Source organism: Phlebotomus papatasi, chromosome 3 (assembly GCF_024763615.1).
Source record: "Phlebotomus papatasi isolate M1 chromosome 3, Ppap_2.1, whole genome shotgun sequence".
NCBI classification, from domain to species: Eukaryota; Metazoa; Arthropoda; class Insecta; order Diptera; family Psychodidae; genus Phlebotomus; species Phlebotomus papatasi.
The window spans coordinates 17,453,268-17,477,991 of NC_077224.1; the positions used below are offsets into that span (position 1 = coordinate 17,453,268).

General features: G+C 33.8%; 1 protein-coding gene across 1 annotated transcript in view; it reads left to right on the forward strand.

Annotated features, from left to right (window-relative positions):
• Positions 1-24,724, forward strand: part of LOC129807907 (leucine-rich repeat-containing protein 24) — a 209,886-nt gene that overhangs the window by 109,358 nt on the left and 75,804 nt on the right. Inside the window, exon 2 of the mRNA XM_055857505.1 lies at positions 21,809-22,030. The gene's annotated coding sequence lies outside the window, so the exon portion shown is untranslated. The remainder of the gene's footprint in view (positions 1-21,808; positions 22,031-24,724) is intronic.

Sequence of the window (24,724 nt, forward strand, 5' to 3'; positions counted from 1 at the left end):
TTGAGGTTTAAATCTAACAGACTGGGTTTCAAGACCTAATGGCTCCGTTCAGTAAAAACCTTTCAAAGAGACAAAGCCAAGCCAAACCTGTTCGAAAATATACCGGAAGCCTAAAGTGTAAGTTCACGTACTCGCCGCTTTGGCGCTGATTGTACTGCCATTTCGAATTTCGTTATTCTTGACACTTCAATCATCAAAAATGTCAGCAACAGTTTGTAAACGTTTACTGCAAAAAGTGAATTTTTGTGTTGTTTTTTTTTTTGGAACGTCAGGGTAGCAGAACGTTTAAATTGTGATTGTATTCTCACTGATATATATACCTTCGAATCGGTACAGAAAAAGCTCAACAGGAGAGAGCTCTAAAATCGGAAATGTTAATTACTGAATGTAATGGATCATTTTAAAGAAGTCGGTAAAATTTCAACGGAATCACAGAGAGTACAGTCAAGGTGATGACATTAGCTCTGAAATATGCGACCAGTTTTAGTGTAAATTTTTTTCTGTTTTCGTGCACATTTCACGAGATATCCCCAAAACTAAGTGGGTTGTCAATTTCGGGTTTTCGGTTGCTTCTCCGCGATTAAATTGGCTTTAATTTTGTATTAGTATTTTTTGCTGATTCATTCTACAATGACAGAAAACATCAAATAAACTCAAAAGCTTTTTCGGCTCGCTAGAAACATATGGGAAACATAGGAAATGTCATGCCTCTGACTGAGTGCAGTAGACTTTCGCTTATCCGTGGACTCTTTTTCCGGGGGACATATTAAAGTCCGTGAGACAATTTAAAGTCCGTGAATTTTAAAAATTTTGTTGACATAATGTCCCCGTTTCGGATTTATTGTTAAAGCAAATGTGCTCTATCTACTGTAATTCATTCTCACTGTAACTTTTTCGGACAGTACGCATGTTTAGAGAGAATGTCGATTCAGTCAGGTCAGGATTCACTCCACAAAGTTTCAATGTAAACAAAAACAATCGTTGGATTTCTGGTTATGAATTATCTGTTTAGAATTAATCTGTGTTAATAAAAGCGTCCTGTGATACTTCCTAGAAATATCACAACCAGAATTCTAAATTCAAAATTAATCTGTGTTAAGTAAATCATCCTATGATATTTCCCAGAGAATATTCAAACCAGATTCCTGAATGTAAAGACCACGAATTAATAAATCCGGCGAAAAAGGATCCGTTTTCCTGATTATCACTTCTTTATTCAAGAGATAATAAATTCAAATATCTTTTACACAACTTTTCAAAATAAATGATAATTAAATTGAATAGATAACCGTAGATTTCTTAACTCTCACTAAAATTGTTTTTTGGACGAGGTCTTGACAAGAAATAGAATGATACTGATACTGACTTGACAAACTTGACAATCTCATTAGTACTCAAAAAATTAGTTCTAAAAAATTACTTCGGAGGATTTCCGCCAGAGCGTATGGTGTTCTTCACCAATTTCAAGCAATTTGAAGTGTATCAATCTCAAAATTCGTGTTACGTTTTGGTGCCGCTCTTACGGATAAGCGAGAGTCTACTGTATGTTCATGAACAGATGAGTCAATATTGATTCGATTGAGGGAACGGGAATATGGGGCTCTATGTTGTGGCCCTATAGAAGTCGATAAATAGTTATTCAATAACCAGGACAAGAATTTATCCTCAATATCCAATCACAAGTCATTTTTTTCAAAAAACCTGACTGACAAGAAATTAGTTAAACCATGTGACTAGACGGACTAGACCCTAGGTATAAAGCCCATATAAGGGCCGAAATATATTCAAGCTGATCCTTGAGAATATTTATGCAAAGGATCTCGATCCTAGACCCTCAGTGAACTGAATCTCCTCGAAGCCTCCTGAGCCTATTTAAGCCCTAATGCCACCAGTCAGAGGTAGTGAACCTTCAGTGGTAGATTGGCTTGTCGGTGCCGATTGGTTTTCATGGATCGGCTGATCAGTGCCAAACAATCCTGTTTGATCGATTAATTAATCGGGTAATCCGCAGCGAGAATGAACCAAGTGTGGCTAACCTGTACTGACCTTTAACTGACGTTTTTGATTTGCGTAACAGCACAAAAAATTCAAATAAAGAACTTGAAACCCCTATTTCTGTGGAAAATTCGGAAAATATTAAATCATTTTGAGAAAATAAGAGGACATATAGGGGGAAGTGGAGTACCTTTGAATTGAGGCACCCCAAAGATAGGATAGGATAGGATTTTCAGAGATAGGATTTTCTCTGATATTTTTAAATGGAACCGAGCCTTATTGTAGTTCAATTTAGCTTTAGAATTGGTTCGTGGAGCTAAATTATGTAATGGTAAAGTCTAGTTCAATTTAAGAATAGGCGAAAAAGCCCTATTTCAAAGGTACCCCAATTCCCAATACAAAGGTACCTCAATTCCCCCTACCTATATCAAATTTGTATTTTAAACTAACCAAAAGTGATTAAGCGAATGATGCAACACAAATGTGTAAAAGTGAAGACAGAGGAAGTTTAAGAAAGAAAAGCTCGTCAGTCTTCTTTGGACATTACATTGCTTTGGGCAATTTACCGAAAATGTACCAGAAAGTTCAAAGATCTGTGAAAATGAGGCACATGTTTCCTTAATGTTTCCTAAATCAAGATACAGTGGAACTCTTTTTAAGCTATATTAAAACACGGTTTTGGAAACCAATCTTACCGAATTGCAGTATCAATGCACTTCCAAGAGGCTAACGACTTATGTGTAACTCAAGGAAAGCGAAACGAGAAACTATGTTCTAAACTCCCTAAAAAATCCTTTGATTCAAGTCTAAAATTTGGTGTTAAAACAAACCCCAATTTGTTGAGATTCCAAACACTATTTTTTTCTCAGTGCATTAAATCCCCAACATATGTGTGAGATGAAATTTTGCCAATCATATCGCGACAAGCCCCTAAAGAACATTGATTCCAGAAATACTTCCCAAAATACCCCCAAACAGCAATTCCGTAAGGATGTCCCAGGAGAAAATTGGTCATCATGGTGAAAGTTTTCAAGATATTGCTGGTTATTAGTGTTTCACATCACTCACCAGAACTACACCCTCGCCAACAATCCCACTGTCCATCTTGTATCAGGAATGTTATCGAGTAATCAATACAAGATGAGAATGGTTACCTTGTGAAAAGATCCAAGTGTGAACACCAGTACTATCAACCCCCTTTCCAATCCCCTGAAACAAGTTTAGTGAAGCACAACCACCAGAATGTAGCAATTTCATTGTCACCCGCATCTGCTTCACTGATCCTGTCCTTCCTGATTGAGGCTCTGTGCTCTCTTTGCCAATACTGCATTGTGATCGAATTTATAAAAGGCACAGGAGAATTTCTGAAGAACTTTGCAGAGAGTTTGGAATGTTATTTCCACAAGTGTTACTAGTACATTACGGCAGTTTTGGAAGTGACACATGGTAGTTCAGTATTTTAATACGGTGCACTATAGAAAATCCAGAGCAAAATCAGCTTTAATCCAGGAATTTCAAATTTTACCTTTCATTAAATAAAGTTGCAATATTAAACTCTTAGTTGCAAATTGTATCTGAGAGGTAATATTGTAAATCAGAAATTCTAAATTCAAATTTAAACATTTAAATTTAGTAAATAAAAAATATGATGTTTGAATAGTGAAAAAAAATCAATCTGATAAGTTATTAATTCATTCGAGTTAGTCGATAAAAAATCAAATTTTGTTCACAAAAAAAAAAAACAATTTTAAGCATTAAAAAATCGGTTTTGATTACTAATGGATCCGGCACACCTTTTAGATCAGGAAAATTTCATGAAGTCGAAATTCGAAACCCTTTCTTTCTCACATGTTTTGCATGTGACTAACTCATTCTTTCGTATACCAAATTCGATTGAGCTAAATTGAATTTGGAGTGATGTTTAAGAGAAGAAGAATGCGAGAAAATGAGATAGACATATGCAAAACATGTGAGAAAGAAATGGATCCGAAATTCGACTTCATGAAATTTTCTTGATCTAAAAGGTGTGCCGGAGCTATAAGTTAATTACTCTGCAGACTAAATTCGATTTTCCTTCTAATCAAATTGATTTTGTCGTTTTTTCTCACTGGTAGAAATTACAATTTTACTGACAATTTTTGCTTGAAAGCTTATCTTTTGCTGACCAAATATGATTATTTTTTTTTCAGTCAAAAGCTCCGAACAGACAATTCCGAATGGGGCAAAATTTTGAAAGCCAAGATATCGAAAAGCCGAAATCCCGAAAAACTAAAATCCCAAGGAGACGAAATTTTGAATGGGGCAACATTTCGAAAGCTAAAATCTCGAATGGATTTAAATCCCGAAAAGCCAAAATTCTGAAACCCAAAATCCTGAATCGCCCAAAATACCGAATGGGCAAAATCCCGAATAGGCAAAATCCCGAAACCCAAAATCCCGAAAAACAAAATTCCGAATGGATCAAAATCCCGAATATCCCAAATTATCTGAAATCCGGAGAATTCTATATCACACACAAAACATTCTCCACTTAATTAGCACTACTAGCTAAAAGTTTAATACCAATTATCGCTCAGCTTGTAATTTCGGCCACTCCGTGACTTTTTTGTTTAAATATAAATGTTTTAACATTAGACAATGACAAAAAAAAAACAAAAAATGTAGCTTCGACGGATAAGATGATGTGGAAAATACTGTGAAAGAATTTAAAAAGGGCAAGGAATTATAAATATGTTTAGTGGCCGAAATATTACTCAAAGCTATGTCTATATTTTTATTCATTATAAATGTATTAAAAATGATTTTTAAAGAAAACAAAGACGATAAACTATCAACAAGGATCCAAGCAACACTCCTTAAAAAGAAGTAGCAAGAAACTTTAATATGTATTATAAATATTACACTTCAAAAGTAAGACTTTGGCAATTGCATGCAATTTCGCCGAAATTCGGTACAATTACCCGAACTGTAATTCTATTGATCTGTGATTCTATATGTAGGCTATTTGAAAATAAATAAATATATTAGATAATAATAATGTTAGAAAGTCGGACAGCAATTCCCTTGAAACTTTAAAACAATTCATAAAAGAAAACTTCAAAGTAAATTTGCATTATTCCTAAGTTGTTACTAGGTTATTAATATCCAAACGTTGTTTATGCTTTCACAAAAACCCTTTTATCTCGGGCGACGATCCATCCTGCAACTGAACTATCCGAGCTGCACGCTCGATATCTGCTTCTATTACCTTATGACATGGCAATGATATATTACTGTCATCTTAGTAATATCGCTCAATGTAAATTCTCTAAAATTCCGTCATAAAACAGTTTAAACTAGAACCTACTAACTTTCCATAACCCTAACGGAGTCATCACACTAGAAAATTTCACATTAAAGTTAAAGTGAAAAGTTGCTCATTAAAACTTCTAGAACCACTCGAAATCGCTGATTTAGTCAGGACACATTGCTAGAATTGCTCAATGTCACGATGTCACACGAGTTGTCAGATGAGTGTTTTTATTTTTGAAGCATTTCAGTCGTTTGAGCGAAAATGTTCGATTTTAGTGAAGAAGAGGGAGCTTTCCTCTCGTACACTACTTTTATGTCGTGCAAAAGGACCCGCTCAGCGAGAAAAAGGATGATGTGGGCGAGAGATTGGCTCCTAACGCGACCTTCACATGGTGTCGTTGAAAATCTCTGGGGCGATTTTTTTGGACATAATAATTTTCTCCGGATGACTTCGGAGGAATTTAAAGAGCTGCTTCAAATCGTAGGGCTTCATTTTCAAAAGAAGGGTTTCCTGATGCACAGCCTCAATTAATTCGGCCACCATCTCATTTGACCACGAAATCCTAGAAGTTTATGAAAGAATACAAAATGAAGATCGAATACATTTTTGTTTAACTTTTTTCATACTTATACTTTGCACCGATCTTTTTCAAGGTCTTTTATCCTGTCTCCATCTCGTACGCTATAAACAATAGGTATTAGCACAACTTTTTACCACAATTTAATCAAGAATAAATTAGTGAGAAAATTGTGGCGCAGAAACTACCCGAATGAATGCAATAAAAGTAGTACCTGATGAAAATTTAATGAGCAAATTCTGCTCATAAATTTGCTCACTTTTCATTAATTTGCTCATTAATTATCAAACGTATTTATGCTACTTTAATCTACTTACTCGTATTTTTAGGACATGAATGTCCTTCCGGTGAGCGTCGGTGTATTGGGTGCAATCCAAAATAAAAAACACACAATGTACCAGAGCTTTCGACACCTATCGTGTCTTCTTCAGTGGTTCTTGGTTAGTCTTTCTTTGGATATTTTGTCAAGTTTTGGTCTACTTTTTTACACATCAGTTGTTTGAAATTAGTTAGGAGCGAATTTCTTTTCTTTCTTTGTTGTCATCAAACGGCTTGGCACTGATGACAACAAAGAAAGAAAAGAAATTCGCTCCTAACTAATTTCAAACAACTGATGTGTAAAAAAGTAGACCAAAACTTGACAAAATATCCAAAGAAAGACTAACCAAGAACCACTGAAGAAGACACGATAGGTGTCGAAAGCTCTGGTACATTGTGTGTTTTTTATTTTGGATTGCACCCAATACACCGACGCTCACCGGAAGGACATTCATGTCCTAAAAATACGAGTATCATCCACCGTCGGCTCATCTTTCTCTACTTCTTTAATCTACTTAAACCAATTTTTGAGACTCGAGTCCACTTTTTTATCACCAAATGAATCGATTTCTAAAAGCTTTTGACGAAAATTGGACATTAAGACACATATCAGCAACAATTAATGTGAATCACATGAAAATTTTCATGTGAAATTCTCTAGTGTGATACTACAGTAACACTTCATTACGTTTAAACATTTAGTCAAAATAGAATGACTGTCATTTTTGACATTACACTCATCTGTCACTTTTGACATTTTAGTTTAATTGACAGTTACTATACAGTAGTACTAGAATCAAGTACCTGATCGTTGTTGCAAAGTATTGTACCACCCTTAACTTTAAATTTTCATGAAATTTCCCCAGTCTAAGTGTACTTCAAACAAAAATTAATGTGTAAAAAATAGTCTGACTGTGCTGCATGTAAAACGATATTTTATTCTAAAGGCTCATTCTTTCAATTACGACTATAAAATCCCAATCATTTGGCGTGAGATGACAAACTTTCCCATAAATCATCATTTTATTGCCATTATGGACATATTTTCCAATAGAAAACGATTCAATTACAACGTTTTTTTTTTCATCCAACTGGAGGTTGGTTTTATTATTGGACCAACTTCTTGGAGTGGATATTGTGGTGGATTTTTCACTGTATGTTGGTTTTTTTTGGTGCTGTGGACCCCAATTGGTGAGTGGCTGGATTATTGGGGGATAAATCAAAGCGATATTACTTTTATTAGGTACAACCATATTTCGTCCTCAAACAAAAAATTGCTACAAGGGTAAATCCACCTCTCAGATGGATAAGCTCACAAATATGATTTATTGGTGCTTCAATAAAATTGTAATGAGCTGCCATGCTATCTTTTTGCGTTATATCATCGTGTGAATGCCTCTTTTCTCGTCCATTTACTCTAAATTTTATGAAATTTCCTGCGTCGCATGATATTATGGAGAAATGTGCATGAATATTTTTCTTGTCTGCAAATGTCTGTGGATTTTCCATCCCCTCCGGGGGAACAGAAAAAAAGAGCTCCACGTGATTTATGACTCTGGGGGTATGTTTGTCCTTCCCGACAATAATGATGTGATCCCCCAGGAAGGAAGGGGTGTGAGAGTAAATGGCTTTTTTGTGCTAACGCAACACGAAGTCTTATCGTTTTCTCTCTTATGTGTCATAAGTGCTATTTGGTGTGTCCTAAATGCTCCAAATATTCACACTATAGATTTTTCAAATTGCAAATACTATACATACATTTGCCTTCTTATTATGTAGTCATCATCCATGAAATTTTTGGAAAATCCCATCTGGCTCTAGTGATTAGATAAATTCAGAACAAGATTTTCATTTTGGGATAGCATAACATGCTTTTGAGATTCATACTGAGAATTTCTGTGGTATATATTGCAATAATCTGCAATGAATTTTGCAATTCTGCATACATCTTAATTTGCATTTCTCTGTTTAATGTTTCCAATTAAATCTGTTTAATTTCAGAATCAATACTGCAAATATCCTGCAGCTAATTGGGATATTCCTTGCAGAAACTTGTCTATATTGAAAGATACAACATTTATAATATGGATAATTTATTCTGAGTATACAGTTTGTCCAAAATTCTAAAACCTTACCAAAACATCTAGTTGAATACTAAAGAGTGAGTGATAATCAAAATGACACTGCTATTAGTATCTATCTACTGATTAAAACAGAACAGAACTAAAATAGGAGACTAAAACGATATTGGCTAAAAGTTTCTTGACAAACCTATGTTTGAGAAATCAAGTCGAAAAAATGATAATTTTTTTCTTTTTCTTTTTGCAAATGAGTTGCCAGTAATCTATAGATATTATTGATGAATTAAAACAAATATGTTTTTGCGATTGCAGTGCATAATGCAATTGGCTAAAGGTCGTGTAGCAAGTCAAGCAGAGCATGTGGCCTCTAAAAGCTCAGTTGGTAGAGCACTCATCTAGTTAACGAGAGTTCTCCAGTTCGATTCTGGGTGGAGGTAGGAATTTTTCCTATCTCCACTGAGAAAAAACTGGATGATTTGAGTGTCATTTGCTCTGATTGACGATTTCTCTGTACATAAATACAATTAACATTGAACTAAAGTTCGTAAAAATTCTCACAAATATTTTTATTTCATTTAGAAAATTATTGTTTTCTAAAAGTTGATAATTATTCATCGGCCAAAAGTTTGTTGTCAAATTTGGAAAAATAACTCTAAATGGTCAAATATGAAACTTTTGGCCGATGACTATAATGATCAACATTTGGAAAACAATTTTTTGACATGAAATTTTTTTAAACACAGAAATGATTTCTATGGATAACTGGACACTCATTTGAAAAAAGAAAAAAAATTAAAAAGTAATTTTTGTATCATTTTTTCTACAAAATTTCTGGAACATAGCTTTGTCAAGAAACTTTTGGGCGATACTGTAACATGAAGATATGACAAAGTCAGCGCTTTGCGACATGACCCAGCCTTGATATTAAGTACTTAGTTAAGGTCTTTGTATATGTCCTTAATTAAGTAGATAGTATTAAGTAATTGAAAAGTACTTTCGATTTCCTCTCCTTGATATGCTAAATTTCACTGCTGTCCTCCAAAAATGCCTTAATTAGGTACTTAATAAGTAACTTATAAAGGACTTATTTTATGCACTTTTCCAAAGCTCTTATTGTAAACCATAGGTCATCATCGTTTTCAAACGCTTATCCCTATTGGAGTCTTGGGCCCATGACATCCAATTTAGTAGACAACGCTTGTCGAACTTCCGCCACTTCAGTAAGATGCTCAGGTTCGATCCCAAGGCACTCCAAGGCACTCCAAGGCAAGATTCTAAATTTGATTCGGCCACCTGGTTCTAGGTCTGCCTCGAGATCGACGTCTCGGGGTCGACGCCTTCTCACAATGACTTGCATAGCTTTTCTGAGGAATCTTTTTCTATCAATACACTCAGAAAAATAATCGAGTAAAACTTACTCAAATCGATGTTGAATTAACTCTTTTTCGTTGTGATTTTCGATTAACTTATTTTAGAGTTGATTTTACTTCTGTAATATTCGAAAGAGTTGTTTTAACTTTTTTTCCCTAAAATTTACATGACAAAAGAGTCAAATCGACTGAAAATAACTCGTTTTAAGGTTAAAATAACTCGTTTCAAGTGTTAAAAAAATCTTTTTTAAAGTTAAATAACTCTTTCAAATCCCAAAATGAATATTTTTTGTAATTTTATGTTTGTTTGTTTTTTTTTATTTTATCATTATCTTTATTAATAATTTCTTGACCTCAAGTTCCCTATGCTCCGAACGAAATATCAAGTATGATGCAGGCACATGTCTTCGTGAAACAGTGTTAGTCTTATTTATAATTGATGTTCCACATGAACTTTGTTACACGAAAATCTTCTTGACTGAAGTATATTCTTAAAACAAAAACACTTAAGCATATACTTCAGTCGAAATGTAATTTTATATCGAAAAACAATAATAATTACATCGATATCCGACGAATTAATTCAACTTGCACGAAGAGTTATTTCAACTCTATTTACTAAAATTTACAACGAAAAAGAGTAACAATTACATCGATATTCGTAGAGTTAATTCAACTCTGCCATAGAGTTGTATTAACTTTTTAGGTCTTTTCTTAGTGATACGCTGAACATATCCATACCATCGAAGTTGTGATCTGTCAACCCGAAGAAACAGCTCCGCGACTCTTATACGGGCTTCAGACCTAAGGCTTAGCGATATGGCTTAACTGCAATAATTTCTTATCAGTCAAGATTTTTTGAAGAAATTTAACTTAGGATTAGATTATTTAGGGCAAATGATCTATAGATTCTGAAAAAAAACCAAAAAAAAAGATTGAAATTTGAGATTTTGACACCTTTGGGAACTGGGCTAAACCTCTGTTCTAGTCTGAAGACCGTTTTAGTTCCTCACGAAAGACTACATTCATACTCGATCTCGACGAGTGATTTCCTTAATCACCCGGAGGTACCTCAACTCGGCAGCTTTTACTCGCGATCTTATACTTTCGGTCATTACCCAAAAGATCATAGACAGTGCCTTTAATTACAGTTGTGTTACCCGGGACTCCACTATACTTAATAATTAAAATGAACCAATAAATGTTATTTTTGGCCCCTCCTCAATAGTTCTGTAATCACTAAAAGAATACTATTCTCAAAAAAGATACCGAATAATCAAGAAAATGCTAACATTTTTTCATATACCAAAAGTATTCCATAGATCTGCTCACCTATTTCTCTCTGTTATCAAAAAAAAATCCAGTGAAAATCGTCTCCAGAGATTGAAACAATGCATTCCATTCTCGCGTGTAATTTTTGGGGGAAATTTCTTATTCATGCCTGAAGCGTAAAATCACAATATTTTTGTGGGAAAGACCTTAACTCTCGTTTAAATAATTCTTTAGCATTTGTGGTCGTTTGAACTGGGTTATAATCTGACCCACAATGTCGAAGGCATCCCCTATGAAAAGTCCTGTGATTTGGTTCCCGGGGGGAGCCTTTGCAATTACTGCATTATGCATGAGGGCCTCTATCCTATGTGAAAATGGGTGGATCCTCGACAATCATTGGAATATTTTCCCCTTGGCAATTTATGCTGATTTCTCTCCTTTTTCACACACAAATTTTCCTAAATACATCCCCAAAGACATGGAAAAATATTCGTTTGAGAATTTTCTTTCGAAATCAGCAGCAGAGAGAAATAAATTAAGTGAATATCGTGATACAGCACAGACTTTTGCGGCTGGTAAGGAATTAATTGGATTATAAATATAGAGGAGATTTTGATAAAATTATGTGCAATGGTTCATGTGGGTGTAAGATCTAAATGGATTCTGGGAATCCAAAAGGAATATTGAATTTAATGCACTTACCGTTTCTGTCTAACTCAATTTTCCATCTATCCGTACACAACTTGTAAGAGAGTTATTTACTAAAACAGAAAAACACACGTAAGTCAATTGGAATTGTAATTAAAAGAAAATATATATGAATGCAGAATGCATTTCAATGAGAAGGGCTTAACCCTGCAGCAACAAACAACTTGGAGAAGCTTTGGAGCTTTCTTCAAGATTGCCTGCTAAAGCCACGTTCTCACTGGAGCGTGCTTTTTCTTAGGGTGATACGTTCATAGAAATATTGTTCTTTGTTCTCTCTCCAGAGTATCACATGAGAAACTTGTGGTATAATCTTAGCTGTGAAGGCAACAAAGCACATTATTCATATCAAGTGGAAAACAATAGAAAAAGAAGTTCAAAATATGGAGCAAAATGAGAGAACTGAATAGAGTTATAGCACCTCCTAATGCTTATGATTCATTACTTTTCTCAACATAATTTCGGAGAAAATTTGTAGAAAAATACTTTAAAATCTGTATTTATTTCTTTTAGTAAAATCCACCAACAAAAAATTTAAGTCACGCCCATTTCGAGTGTTACATTCGAAAGGTGATATTGAAAATTGTATAAAAAAGGATAACTTTTGTGTCGTTTTCAGTAAAATAAGTCTATAGCTAATCGCATTAGCTATAGACTTGTGACTTGCGAAAGACTCGTGTGACAAGCCACGCCTACAAATTTAACTGCAGGTTTGTCTAAAAGAATCATCCCCTTTAAAAAACCACTTATTCTAAAAGACAAATATTGGAAAAAATTCCTAAGACGCTTCTAAGTGTTAGATAATTCGAAAACAAAGTATGTATAAAATATAGGATTGCCCCGCCCACTTGTTTACATTTTTAATGGACAGAGTTGACACTTACAAACTCATTACTGTCCTGCAAAATATTTCTAATTGAAGACATTGAAAAACGACCCATATTGGTATGATCTTTTGAAAATCATATTCACTTACAAGCCACACCCACTTATATCTATTTTTGAAAATGAATAGTCTAACATGAACATTTAGTCTAACATGAACACAACCTAAAACTCTTAATTTTATACGCTGTTTTGAAAAGTAATTAAAATTTAAGGCAAGTAAGAGGTAGTTAATTATGCCACGCCCTCCTGACAGTTGTATCTCTTTAAAGTTACGTTCTTTTGTGTATGTATATATTTTTGCAAGATAAAGTCTGCTTTCTAATTCCCAAGACTTGGAAAATTGTTCAAAATGACGAGTCAATGGAAAATAAAATTATGTTAAGGGGGACTACGGCAGTAGTAAACATGGGGTAGCACGAAACACTGACATTTATGTCTACACTACTTGGACTTGTGTCGATTATTTCTTTAATGGACAATGAAACCTATGGTATCTATGAATTCATATTGGTCTCGTCCTCTAAAGTCTAATTTGTAATTATAAGAATTGCAATGTTTACAACTACCCCGTGTTTACTGCTGCCCCAGTTTCCCCTATACAATGTAATGTCACTTTAAAAGCCACTCCCGTTTTTATGGATTGTCTCTATCTAAAGAAAGTGTTCCAGAAGACACGAATATTTTAAAACTTTTACTTGATAGTATCAATATAAATATATTGCTATACCTTGTACAAGTGTTTTTGGGGGCGTGGTCTATTTTATTCTGCATGATGACTTTAAAGCTTTAATCAAGTTTGCGTCAGTTCGTAGGATTTGCTTAAGCAATTTAATGTATACAGGACCGAATAAGCAATCAATCGATGATCTATTTTATGAAACAGTGAAACTTAAATTTCTAAAATTTTTGAAAGGGGCGTGACCTAAAATTATTTCCTTGTTAAACTTAATTTAGAGCTTAAGTTTTAGTAAAGCATAGCAATGAAAGCGTAATTTAATTTAAGCCTGTCAGTGACCATAGTCTGATACATTATACAAATACTAGGCAATTTTGTTTCATTTTTCTCACTTCCCGAAGTTTCTGCACTCAGTTTTACAAACGGAAAGCTTAGCTTCACGTCAATTTTGACAATATTTTTCTTTATTCTCTTTTCTGATTTTAATTCCAATTTGCAAATTCTTTTCTTAGTTAGTAACATTATAAGAATAAATGGTGATTGAAATGTTTTATCGTGAAGAATTTAAATTATATGACCGTTACAAGAATATTCAATCCCCAGTATTTTTAGTAAACATACTTGTGTTAGGTTAATTAATAGAAGCAGGAAGGGGTGTCTTGATCCTATACTTTTGTGTACCTCATTGCCTGTCCTTGTGACTGTTGCCGTGGTCTTTTTTTGTCTTGTTCCCCATCAGCTTGGTGACTTTTAACAAATCGATTTCTACACCTCAACACCGAAGCTTTTGCTAACACTTTTACCCATGCCAACTCAACCCATTTGCCGTGCTTTGAGACACGATATAATGGGCTTGAGTGGAATGGGTGATATTGCTGAAAAAAAAGCACAATTCGACTTATCGTATTTACACATTTGGAGACACCGTCGGAATTGTATTTGAAGGGGGAGAGCCCTGAACAAAGTGACGAGGACGGGAAATGAGATAGGGAAAACCTAGGAAAGCTCCACTCGTGGTTTCTGATTACAGGTCTACCAGTTGAAAATGTTGGAAAGGGGAGCTTAAAAGGCAACTTCTAATGCCAAACACATCGACGGAATTTGAGATTTGAGTAGCAGGAAGTCAAATGTGTTGTTTCACAAAAGCTCACAAAATCCCTAACCATCCTCCCATACCATGATGGGTGGAAAAAGTATATAATCACGTCTTTGTGTTCATTGCGCGGAAAATGATTTTTCAGCAGTACAATATTTCCCTTGGATTTTCCCTTCATTTTCCATTGATGAACATTCAAAAGTGAGTGTTTGTCTGAAACTGAGAGATTCGTTCCTGAAAGAATGAGAAACACTTCCTTGAAGGTTTTTTGGAACAATAGAACTTTTTGCCTAAAACTTAAAATGGCACTTTGAGCTAACACTTGACATAATAAACTTTTATCTCTTATACTTGAGAGAATTTTAGTATGCAAAAGATCTTTCGTGTTACCTGTCTTTAGACATGTCGCAAAATTTTATGTTTATCGTGGTATTATGGGTCTCTTAACATTTTTATACCAATCATCACAAGCTTTTAAACTTTAGCATAAGAAAACGTGAAGAAAATTGCAAAATTTTTATGACGAATTTCGACTTATTCTAAAGTCAAAGTACTTCAACGATACACGTTTCTTTGTTTACGTCCCTCTCCTTTACTTTTATAGTTTTAAGAAAAGATATAAGGAATAGGTTTTAATTAATTCAATAAATTTCCAATCTCAAAATGAAAATTTTTCACTCATACTAAGTAAGGTAAAGTACCCTTTATTCGACCGGTTCCTCTATTCGACCGGTAGATTTATTTATTCAATTTAATTATATTTGCTATAATATTTTGTGTATGATCTAACATTAATAGGTCAATTATTCTTTAAATAATACGAATCAGTGACAAATTCATAGAAATTGATGAAATTCACCATCAAATATTCAAAAATTGACCCACCGGTCGAATAGAGGAACCCGGTCGAGTAAGGGTACTTTACCTTAAATTAAAATAAATTATAATGGTCTTTTTAAAGCCCAACAAATCTGATTATCTCAATTCCATACATTTGATAAGCAACTAGTTGCTTTACAACTGCCTAATTTAAGGCGTTCCATTAAATTAAGTGCTTATTAAGGGCTTAATAAGTACTTAATGTGTTAGCCAAGACATTTAGTGTTACAAAAATATGCTTATAATTTAGTTTTTCGCTTTTAATTGCTCTGCAGGATGTGATATAAAATTTTGCTATAAAAATTTTAAGAGAGACCAATAAAATTTAATTGTAGTGAATTTTAAATCGAGGATTTCAGTCCTACTCTTATGAAAAATGTGAAACTAAACTGTAAAGAGTTGTAGGCCTTCAAGTAGTGAGCCTTCAAATGTCATTAGCCTTTGAATTTTGCAATTTTTAATTTTTCTAATGAAAAAACTTCTATAAATAGATTAGAATAGAATAGGATAGTAGTAAAAAAGGGGTGGCAAAGCGTCCCAGGCTTTGCGAAATGCTCGAACTCGTGACTTAGATGCTATACCTCAAAAGTACTGTCGCATCATTTACCGGTACTCAACCCCATTTGAATCGATTCATAAATCACTCAATAGATTCCACAAGATAATTTGAAGAGTAATAAAAATTATATTCGAACAAAAATTACTTATCGGTAAATAACCGATTCATTACCGGTTCACAATCAATTTGAACCGACCTATAAATCACTCAAAATATTTCCCAAAATACACCTCAAGAGTAATTTAATTCAATTTCGTATGAAAATTTTTTAACGGTTGTGAACCGGTTCATTACCGATTCAAAACCGATTGGAACCAGTTCAGTTTTGTCGGAAATTCCAAAACCTTTCCAACGAGCCTAAACATGACCCCATTTGCTTGATAAATGCGCTCTCTAGTGTCTTTTTAATCTTTAATCTATTTAATCTTTTGACCTTGAAAAACCGTTATTAGGAATGATTCAACGGTATTTTCGTCTAAGGACGAAATGTCCGCCTGAGTATTCTCTAAAACATATCCAAAAATGAATATGAAGGAAGGAGAGGAGTGGGGGAAAACGAGGGGCATGTAAACGATCCTTAGGTCAACTTATGGGGGGGGGGGTCCCCGGAAGGTCCCAAGTTGTTATTTCTAACCGTTTGGCCTCTAGAGTTGGCGACAGCCGGATAAACAGACGGACAAACAGCGTGACGCCAAAAAACTCGAAACTTCATATTTCCAAAATTCTACCAAAATACGACTCCTTGGGGGGAGGGGGGGGTAAGGAGTCGAAATACATATCTAACTCAAAATCGAAGGATTATAATATACTGCTCTCTCCGTGGAGTTTGTGCAGTAAAAAATTCTATAAATAAATTAGAATAGAATAGGATAGTAGTAAAAAAAGAGGAGTGCACAGGAGTAGGACAGACATATTCAAAACGCCTTAGAAGGAAAGGAATTTGAATTTGAATTTCATGAAATTTTCCTGATCTAAAAGATATGACAGTTATAAGAATATAAATTTGGTTAATAAATAAATTAAATTTGGTCATTAATACCTTTGGCGCACTTTTTAACTCTCTATTAATTTCATAAAACCAAAATTCGCGTCCCTATTTCTCTAAAACTGTTTTCATAAGTCTATCCTACTCTTTCGGTCTCAAAATTGCACTGTTAAATTTAATTTGGTGTGATGTTCAAAAAAAAAGAAGAAGAAGAGTTCGAAAGAGTAAGATTGACATATATGCAAAGCTTTTAAAAAAGAGATGGATATGAATTTTGACTCTGTGAAATTTTCCTAATCTGAAAGGTGTGCCGGAGTCATAAAAGATTAAATTCGGTCAGTAATATTTTCTGTTATCTTTTAGATCAGGAAAATTTCATGAAATCGAAATTCAGATCTTTTTTTCTCATAAATTTCGCATAATGTTTATCTCAGTTTTTCGCATTCAAAATTGAATTGAATTAAATTGAATATATTGTGATATTCAAAAAAAAGAAGAAGAAGATTGTGTAAGAGCAGGATAGACAAATTTAAATCTCCTGAGATGGGAAGACACGTAAATTTTAATTTCATGAAATTTCCCTGATCAAAAAGGTGTGCCATTAACAAAAGGTAAATTAGCTCAGTAAATTAATTAAATTTGTTCAGTTTAAAATGGAATAATGCCAGTAACCCATCTGTCAGTAACATTTTGTGCTATCTTTTAGATCAGGAAAATTTAATGAAATCAAAATTCACATAAAATAAATTGACTTTGTTGTGATGTTCAAAAGAAGAAGAAGAGTACGAAATTTTAATTTAGATTTCATGAAATTTTGCTGATCTAAAAAAGGTATCAGTGGCATTAGTATCTAAATCTAAATCGATTGAAGGTAAATTGAGAGACCTTTTATTTACCCTTTGCTAAAGCTTTCACTGCCTTAAAAGGTTTAAATTGCATAGTAATCAGTTTTGATTTTTACTCTAACTAAAATTTAATTTGTTATTACTCATACAGTACCTCGAAAAATTATGCTAGAGAAATTTTATACAAAAACGTCCATAATTCTAAAATAAATAGTACGATTCACCATCACTTGTACGAACTTTTTCAAAGCTTTTTAGTAAATTACGGCAACTTTTATAAACTTGTGCAATCACTACAATCCATCAAAATTGAAAAGTATTGGAAAAGCAAAACAATGAAGGATATGTAGTTAAAGTACCTTGTTCATAGCTCAAAAAACGAGTGAAAAAAGTACGTGTAAGTGCGTAATTTATCATCAGTGGCGATCAATGCCCTCGATTTTCCCATCCGGATGCTATTCTATGGGTGGAAAATGGATAAAAATCATGAGAGAGAGAGGAAATATTGAAAATTTTTCCAGAATAACTCATCGAATTTTGTTAGATAAAGTACATGCTTATATCTCTTCTCATCGTACGTCCATACATCAAATTGTATAGAGAATGTTTGAGGAGTAATTTATTCTGAGCTTTCTATTGGAAACTTTTACCATTGATGTCGATTCAATAGCAAAATTATTTCACCTCAGAATAAGGGTTTAGGGATTGCATTTTCACTCTTTCTCCCAAATAAAGTTTCACCCTGCTTTTCACATTTCAACTGAGAGATGACGGGAAAATGATGTTTGTTGAGTGTAAAAGCTCTATGCAGTTTTCACACTCTTCTTTAGACAAATCTCAAGTTGTGGATGAAAAGCTCACCCTTTCGATGGGGAGATTTATGTTCTGTGAAAATAAAATAGGGACAGAGGAGGAAAAAAAAGAGAACCAAGCAAAGGATTTTCCTCTTCACAAACTCACAGAGCAATTAATTAAAATACAATCAATGAGAGTGTTGTAGAATTTTCTGTAAATCATCCCCCAAATCACCTGAAGGAGCTTTCACGGTGCACAAGTACCTTCTTAGTTTCGTCTCGGAGATTGCTAAATGTCTGAAGATATCACTGAAAGCTTTTCTCGTTCTCTTCGCGTGAAACTCAATAACTAATGAAAAGTCTTTTATAATTGAAATGACTTCTTTTGCTCTCTGTACCAGATGAAAGTCGGAGAAAAAAATGAGAAACAATAAAATTGCTTTTCTTTGCAAAATGCTCTAGACTTGGTTCTAAGAGCTCCTTAAAAAGCGGCTGAGCTTTTTTTTAGATGAAAAATAATGCTTTTGAAATTCTTTCGTTGACTGTAAGGAGATCTCATGTCATGGGTTTTTGCTTTTTCGAGTGGTTGTGTGCGAGAGAAAAGTTGAAATGGAAGAAAATGGAAAGTGAAATTAATATTCTCTGAATAAATAATACACAAATGCGGCCAGGAAAATTCAATTTCGACCAACTACAGCAATGTTAGAAAGCTTGTTGGGAAAGGCCATGATGTTGAATGATGTGGGAGGGTGGAATAAGAGAAAATTTGTGGTATGAGAATGTCTTTAAATTAATCTTTTCTCCCCCCAGGAGCTCTATTTACCATCCCCAAATGTCTCTGTTAGTCTGATTTTTCCACCCTCAAATGAATATTTGGGTTCACTTTGTCAAATACAGCATGTGTTTGTCTTTCTCTTAATTACAAATCAACTTTATAGTACAAAGCTCAATATATTGGTACCTCACTGGATAGAAAATACGAATTAAATATGAAAATTCTCTCTTCAATTGCGAATTTTTTTCACCGGGATCCACATCAAGCCTTTGTTTGAATTTTCCGCACAAAATAAAAAGCTTTCAGGTTGGGAACAATCAAAATTGTTTTTTTAGAGGATAAATACCCAAGCAGCAATTTATTACTAATTTCTCAAAGAAGTGATATAGATTTCAGATCTAAGATTTAGCCATATGGTTTAACTGCTCTAATTCCTTGGCAAGCTTTTTTTTCGGGAAAAAAATAACTTAAGATTGGATTATTAAGGGTAAATGATATATCAGATGTTGAAGGACCAATGAAAGTGGTTGACTCTTAGGATTTTGAGAGCTGAGTGAACTAGGCTGAACCTCTAGTTCCTCTAGTCCGAAGACTGTTTTATGCAAAGGTCTTGTAATCAAAGAAAAGGACAAAATTTTATTTATTTAATTCTTGTCCCTGTACATAACTAATACTACATTATGGGGCTGTACATTACATATTTTTTGACATATTTTTTATTTTTTTAATTTATTTCATTAATTCAAATTTAATTTATGTAACGTTAGTTGTCATTTGATAAAAGTTTTCTCTCTAAAAAAAGAAAAAATAAATTTTAATCTAATCTTTACGAATTAGAGATCATTGAAAAATCAATAAAGTTCTTTATGGCCTCTACACACTAGAGAAATTTAAGTCCATATTGAAGCAAATTTCCTACGCTTTTGTAGAAAAATCTCTTTAGTATGGACATAAATTTCTCTAGTGTGTAGAGGCCATTACTAAAGACTTTTAAAAAAAATCCCTTAGGAATTGTTTTACAAGAAAATTTTAGTATTCGGACATTCTATTGGATCTAAGAGTAAGCTTTTCTTGGACGAAATTATATTGAAGCTTGAGAATAATATTTCAAAAGAAATGTTCTCTGACAAGTTAACGTACTTCAAAGTTCGGCATAATTCCTATTTGAATTCGATTTTGGTAATCTTAAGTAGTGCTGACCAAAATCTCAAAAGCGAAAATTTTCAAAAAGCCAAAATCTGGAAGGTCTAACTTATTATTATCCGATTTAAAGTGGTTCAGATAGCTGATAAAGTTTTTCATTAGTTTCTCAATGAATGAACATTGGACATTAGCTGTTTTTGAAAGAAGAATCGATCAAAAGTACCATCAATTTTTCTTTGAAACCTTTTTGGAAGATTTTCACAAGCTTTTGTTTAAAATTCAACATAATTCCATTTTCAAAATGATTTGCAAAATCTCAAATTATTTGTAAAGAAGGAATGAAAAAGTTGTTTTATAAGTATGTACTTATGAATTCAAAATCTAATTTAAACTTCACTCTTTAGGAAGCTGAAAGCTTGATAAAGACACCAAGAAGACTTCTCCTTAAAGAAAATACCGTGAAATTGACCACAAATTGAATGAAAAATATATTTTTAGAGTCTCAAAAGCTTTTTTGAAAAGCTTCTTTCATAAATTAATGTAAAATTCAATGTTAGACCGATTATGATAATTTTGGTCAGATGCGAAAAATTCAAAAGTTTCCCTAGAAGCTCTTCTAAGACGACAATGTTTTACATTTGATCCCTTTTAGAAAGGTCTTTTGCAAGTTGTCCTAAAAATTCTTCCTAAAAAGAACCAGATCCCTTGTTACTTAGCTTCAGGTTTGTGAATTCCCACTGGGGTACACGCACCTGACCGTACCGAGGCTACAAGTACATCTAGCCCGAATTGAGGGAAAGGGCTATGAATTGCATTATTCCACATTTTGACTTAAAAGTCCAAGTTAGACCGATTTCGATTATTTTGATCAAAAATGAGAAACTCAAGAATTTCCCTAAAACTTTTTCTACAATACTGTGAGCTTCCTTTAAGAGAAGTTTTATCAGAAACTTTGCTTAAATACTCTTGATTATTTATATTAATATTAAATAGATTTTGTGTGAATTTTTTAATTATTCTGTTTTAATTCATTTTTAATCTTAATAAAATGATTTTGGGCTTTTCTAAAAGCTCCAAGGATACATTAAAATATCTTTAAAAAGTCAGTGAAGTCGCTTTTCCGAAAATGCTCAAAAGGTGAGCTAAATCTTAGTATTTTAAAATGTCTTGAGAAGAAAATATTTCCACCGTTTGCCACTGGAGGTTGGTCACTAACTCTAAGACGGCGGTGGACGCAATAGAAAGAGAAGCTATCTTCCTATCTAACTGTTATTGATAAGTATGATTGGTGAATTGAATGCAAGATAACTAATTTTTATCCGTTTACGTTAATAATTTAGACGTAGGAATTTTAAAGCCCATTAGGAGACTTTTTAAAAATATTCCTTCTCAAAGATAACCCTGTGCTTCTTGAGTATTTCAACAAATTAGAAAAAAAGGCTAAATTCCAATTGTTTTTATCTCGCTTTTCTGCTCCTTCTGCATTCTTATGACCCATCCTGTTGATATTTTCATAATTTAACGTTCACTAATTTTCATTTCCATTTTCTCTTTGCAGACATTTTTCACGGGTTTTCCCTTCTGTAATTAACTGAAATCCAATCTACTGCTAATTATATCAACCACGAAAAGTGTGCCAACGACCGCTAAGGGTGCACAGCACATCCTCGTAGGGTGAAACCAGGAAGAACTGCCATTTTCCGCGCAGTTATCATTAAAGAATCACCAGTCGGGAGGACAATGTGACAATGAGGTAGAGGTACAACAAGCCGGAAAAATGGTATGTAAGAAAAAAAAGTATAAAAGTTTCAGTCCCTTTTCTTCGTAACTTGCAGTCCATCTAAAAGGGAGGTGAAATGGTTTTGTGGTTTCCAAAAGGAGTTCATCCTGTAGTATCTTCTCCTTTTTGCTCTATCCTCACAAGTTGCAAAATCTTTTTGCTGTCTACTGTTTTTTGGGGGATGGAGAACAAGAAGAGAGAATGAGCTTTGGATTATGTGAAGCACTTTTAAGGGGTTTGTCAATACGAAGCTGCAATGTATTTGCAATATGGCGAGATTTTTATTTAAAAATCCCAATACCAACGGAGTGTAACGTTAGGGTAACGTTAGATTTACGTCAATATTGTTACCTGCGCTGAAAGTAATTTTAATGACTTCATAATTACGTTCCATTAAACTTAGTCTGATAGCCTGCAATAATTGGTAAAGGCCTTGAGTTCTATGAAACTCTTGCCAACCAGAGATCGCGAATGGTCTAAAATAATATTCATATGACAGGTATGTAAGTTTTTTTCTGATGACAAACCTCTTCTGGTTCAACATTTGTTCCCGAATTAAACCTCTAAATTTTTTATTGCACTAACTTTCATAAATATGATTGGACTGAATAATTCTACAGCCTTTTTTCATGTCCAACGAACGAATATAAAGTCCCAGAAACTTTTCATCAACTTTTGTCTAAGTTCCTTTTTGATCTTTTCATTTTGATAAGTTCCTTTGCTCATTTTAAATTCGCTCTGTGAATAGTTTGAGTGCTTCATTCGATGAAATCCAGACTTTTTTATGCAAGTGTCTTCATGGTTGGTTTCTCTATAAATGGAACATCAATGGAATGGGGAGTAAGTGGACCAACTTTATCCGCTTCTCAGCATATTCCCCTTTTTTATATACTATTGCATTCTTCAAGTGGTTTATGTTCTGTCTATTTGTTTTTTTTATACAATTTTCAGCCCCCACGATATGCAATTCTCACAGCTACTTTTTCGGCTATATTATATTCGTATATATTTTTGGGGAAAATAGAGAATTGTGGCGTGTTTTCAACTTCCTTTCGTGACATTCTTTTCATGAGTGTTTCACTTGTTGCACCATTCATAAACTGGGGTATCCCCCTGACAGAAAGGAGTTGAGGTAGTGAGGAAGGGTAATACGGAAAAAGTAGGTAATATATTTCTGCAATTGTTTTAGTTGAGGTTCTTTACAGAGTCCCGTCGTTTACAATGAAACCTGACGTTGTCGAATCGGTCTCAAATTTTCCCTTTAGAGCCTTAAGTGGTCTTCAGACTAAAGATTTAGACTAGTTCCCAAAGCTTTCAAAATCTTTTTTTGAATAGCAATCACTTTTTCTGGTTTTTGAAGATCTCATTGATCATTTGCTTTCAATCTTTAATCCTAAATCAAATTTTTCCCAAAAACCTTGACCAACAACCACTTAGAGAAGTTAAGCCATTTGGCTAAGCCTTAAGTCTAAAGTCCGGATTACATTCTCCCAGATCCGTCAACGGCAATAACAATTGCAAAAACTTACGTTTCACTGAAGTAAAACTAGACTGACTAAGGTCGACTGACTGTTTGACTGAATTCGTCAAAATTCATTCCACTGAATTCATTTCGCACATTTTGATCACTAAGCAACTTAAATATTTAGCTGAGTTTCTCGTGCCTGGCGCATTCGCTAGGTCCTCTTATCTTGTCGTGCCTAGATCGTCGAGCCGTATTCTCCATAACTCACTTTTCATTTTGGGAGTATCTCTCTGGAATTCACTACCTATATAGAGAGAGAAAACAGTAATTGATCGAAGCTTTTGTCTGCCTTTCTTCTCTTTTCTTTAGTTATATTTTTCTTTCGCTTTTTATTTATATCGTACTGTCTCCTCCCTGGCTTATACAACCTGAGAAGGAGCATTTCCACCTTTTGGCTCCGTAGTAGGTTGGGCACCAACGCTAAGACGGCGGTGGACGCATAATCCCCATAAACCTCTGTTATTATACCTCTAAGAAACGTACAGTTGCAAAGGCAGTTTGATTTTTAAATAAATAAATAAAATAAATACATAAAATAAATAAATTGTACACTGAAAGCTATTCAAAACTAACCGAGTTTAATTTTATTAGGCACAGTATCCCTTTGGTTGTAAGTAAGATTAGGACTTAAAATCACAATCGAATTTCCAAGCAATACTAGGACATCTGTAAAGAATCTTATCTGCCATAGGTTTAACTGGGCTTTTCTCTGTTATTTTTTTTTTTGATAAATTCAAAGAAATAAAATTTTCAAACAGAAGATCTTTCTTGTTGAATAATATATATGGTCGAGCCGAGAATGATAAAACAAGCTCTATATTTGTTCGATAATTAGAAAAGTTTTCTCATATCAGTACGATGGGTGCAAAAACTTTTCATTTTCATCGAGTAAACTCATAATCAATTTGTGGTTCTTTGTCTTTTCTCTCTCCCACTCACCCTATAAATTCATATACTTCCGCCATATATTTATTCCAACCCCTTATTCCCATGGGATTTTATGGGAAAGTTGAAGCTATTATTGAAGCATATAAGCTGTCAAAATGGATTGTACAATGTAATATGAAATTTATACAGAAATTTATTGGCCATACTCTTGTAATGACTTTAAAACTCTTCCCCGAGCATCCGTCTTGTGCAATATCCTCTCACGAAAATACTATGCCGCC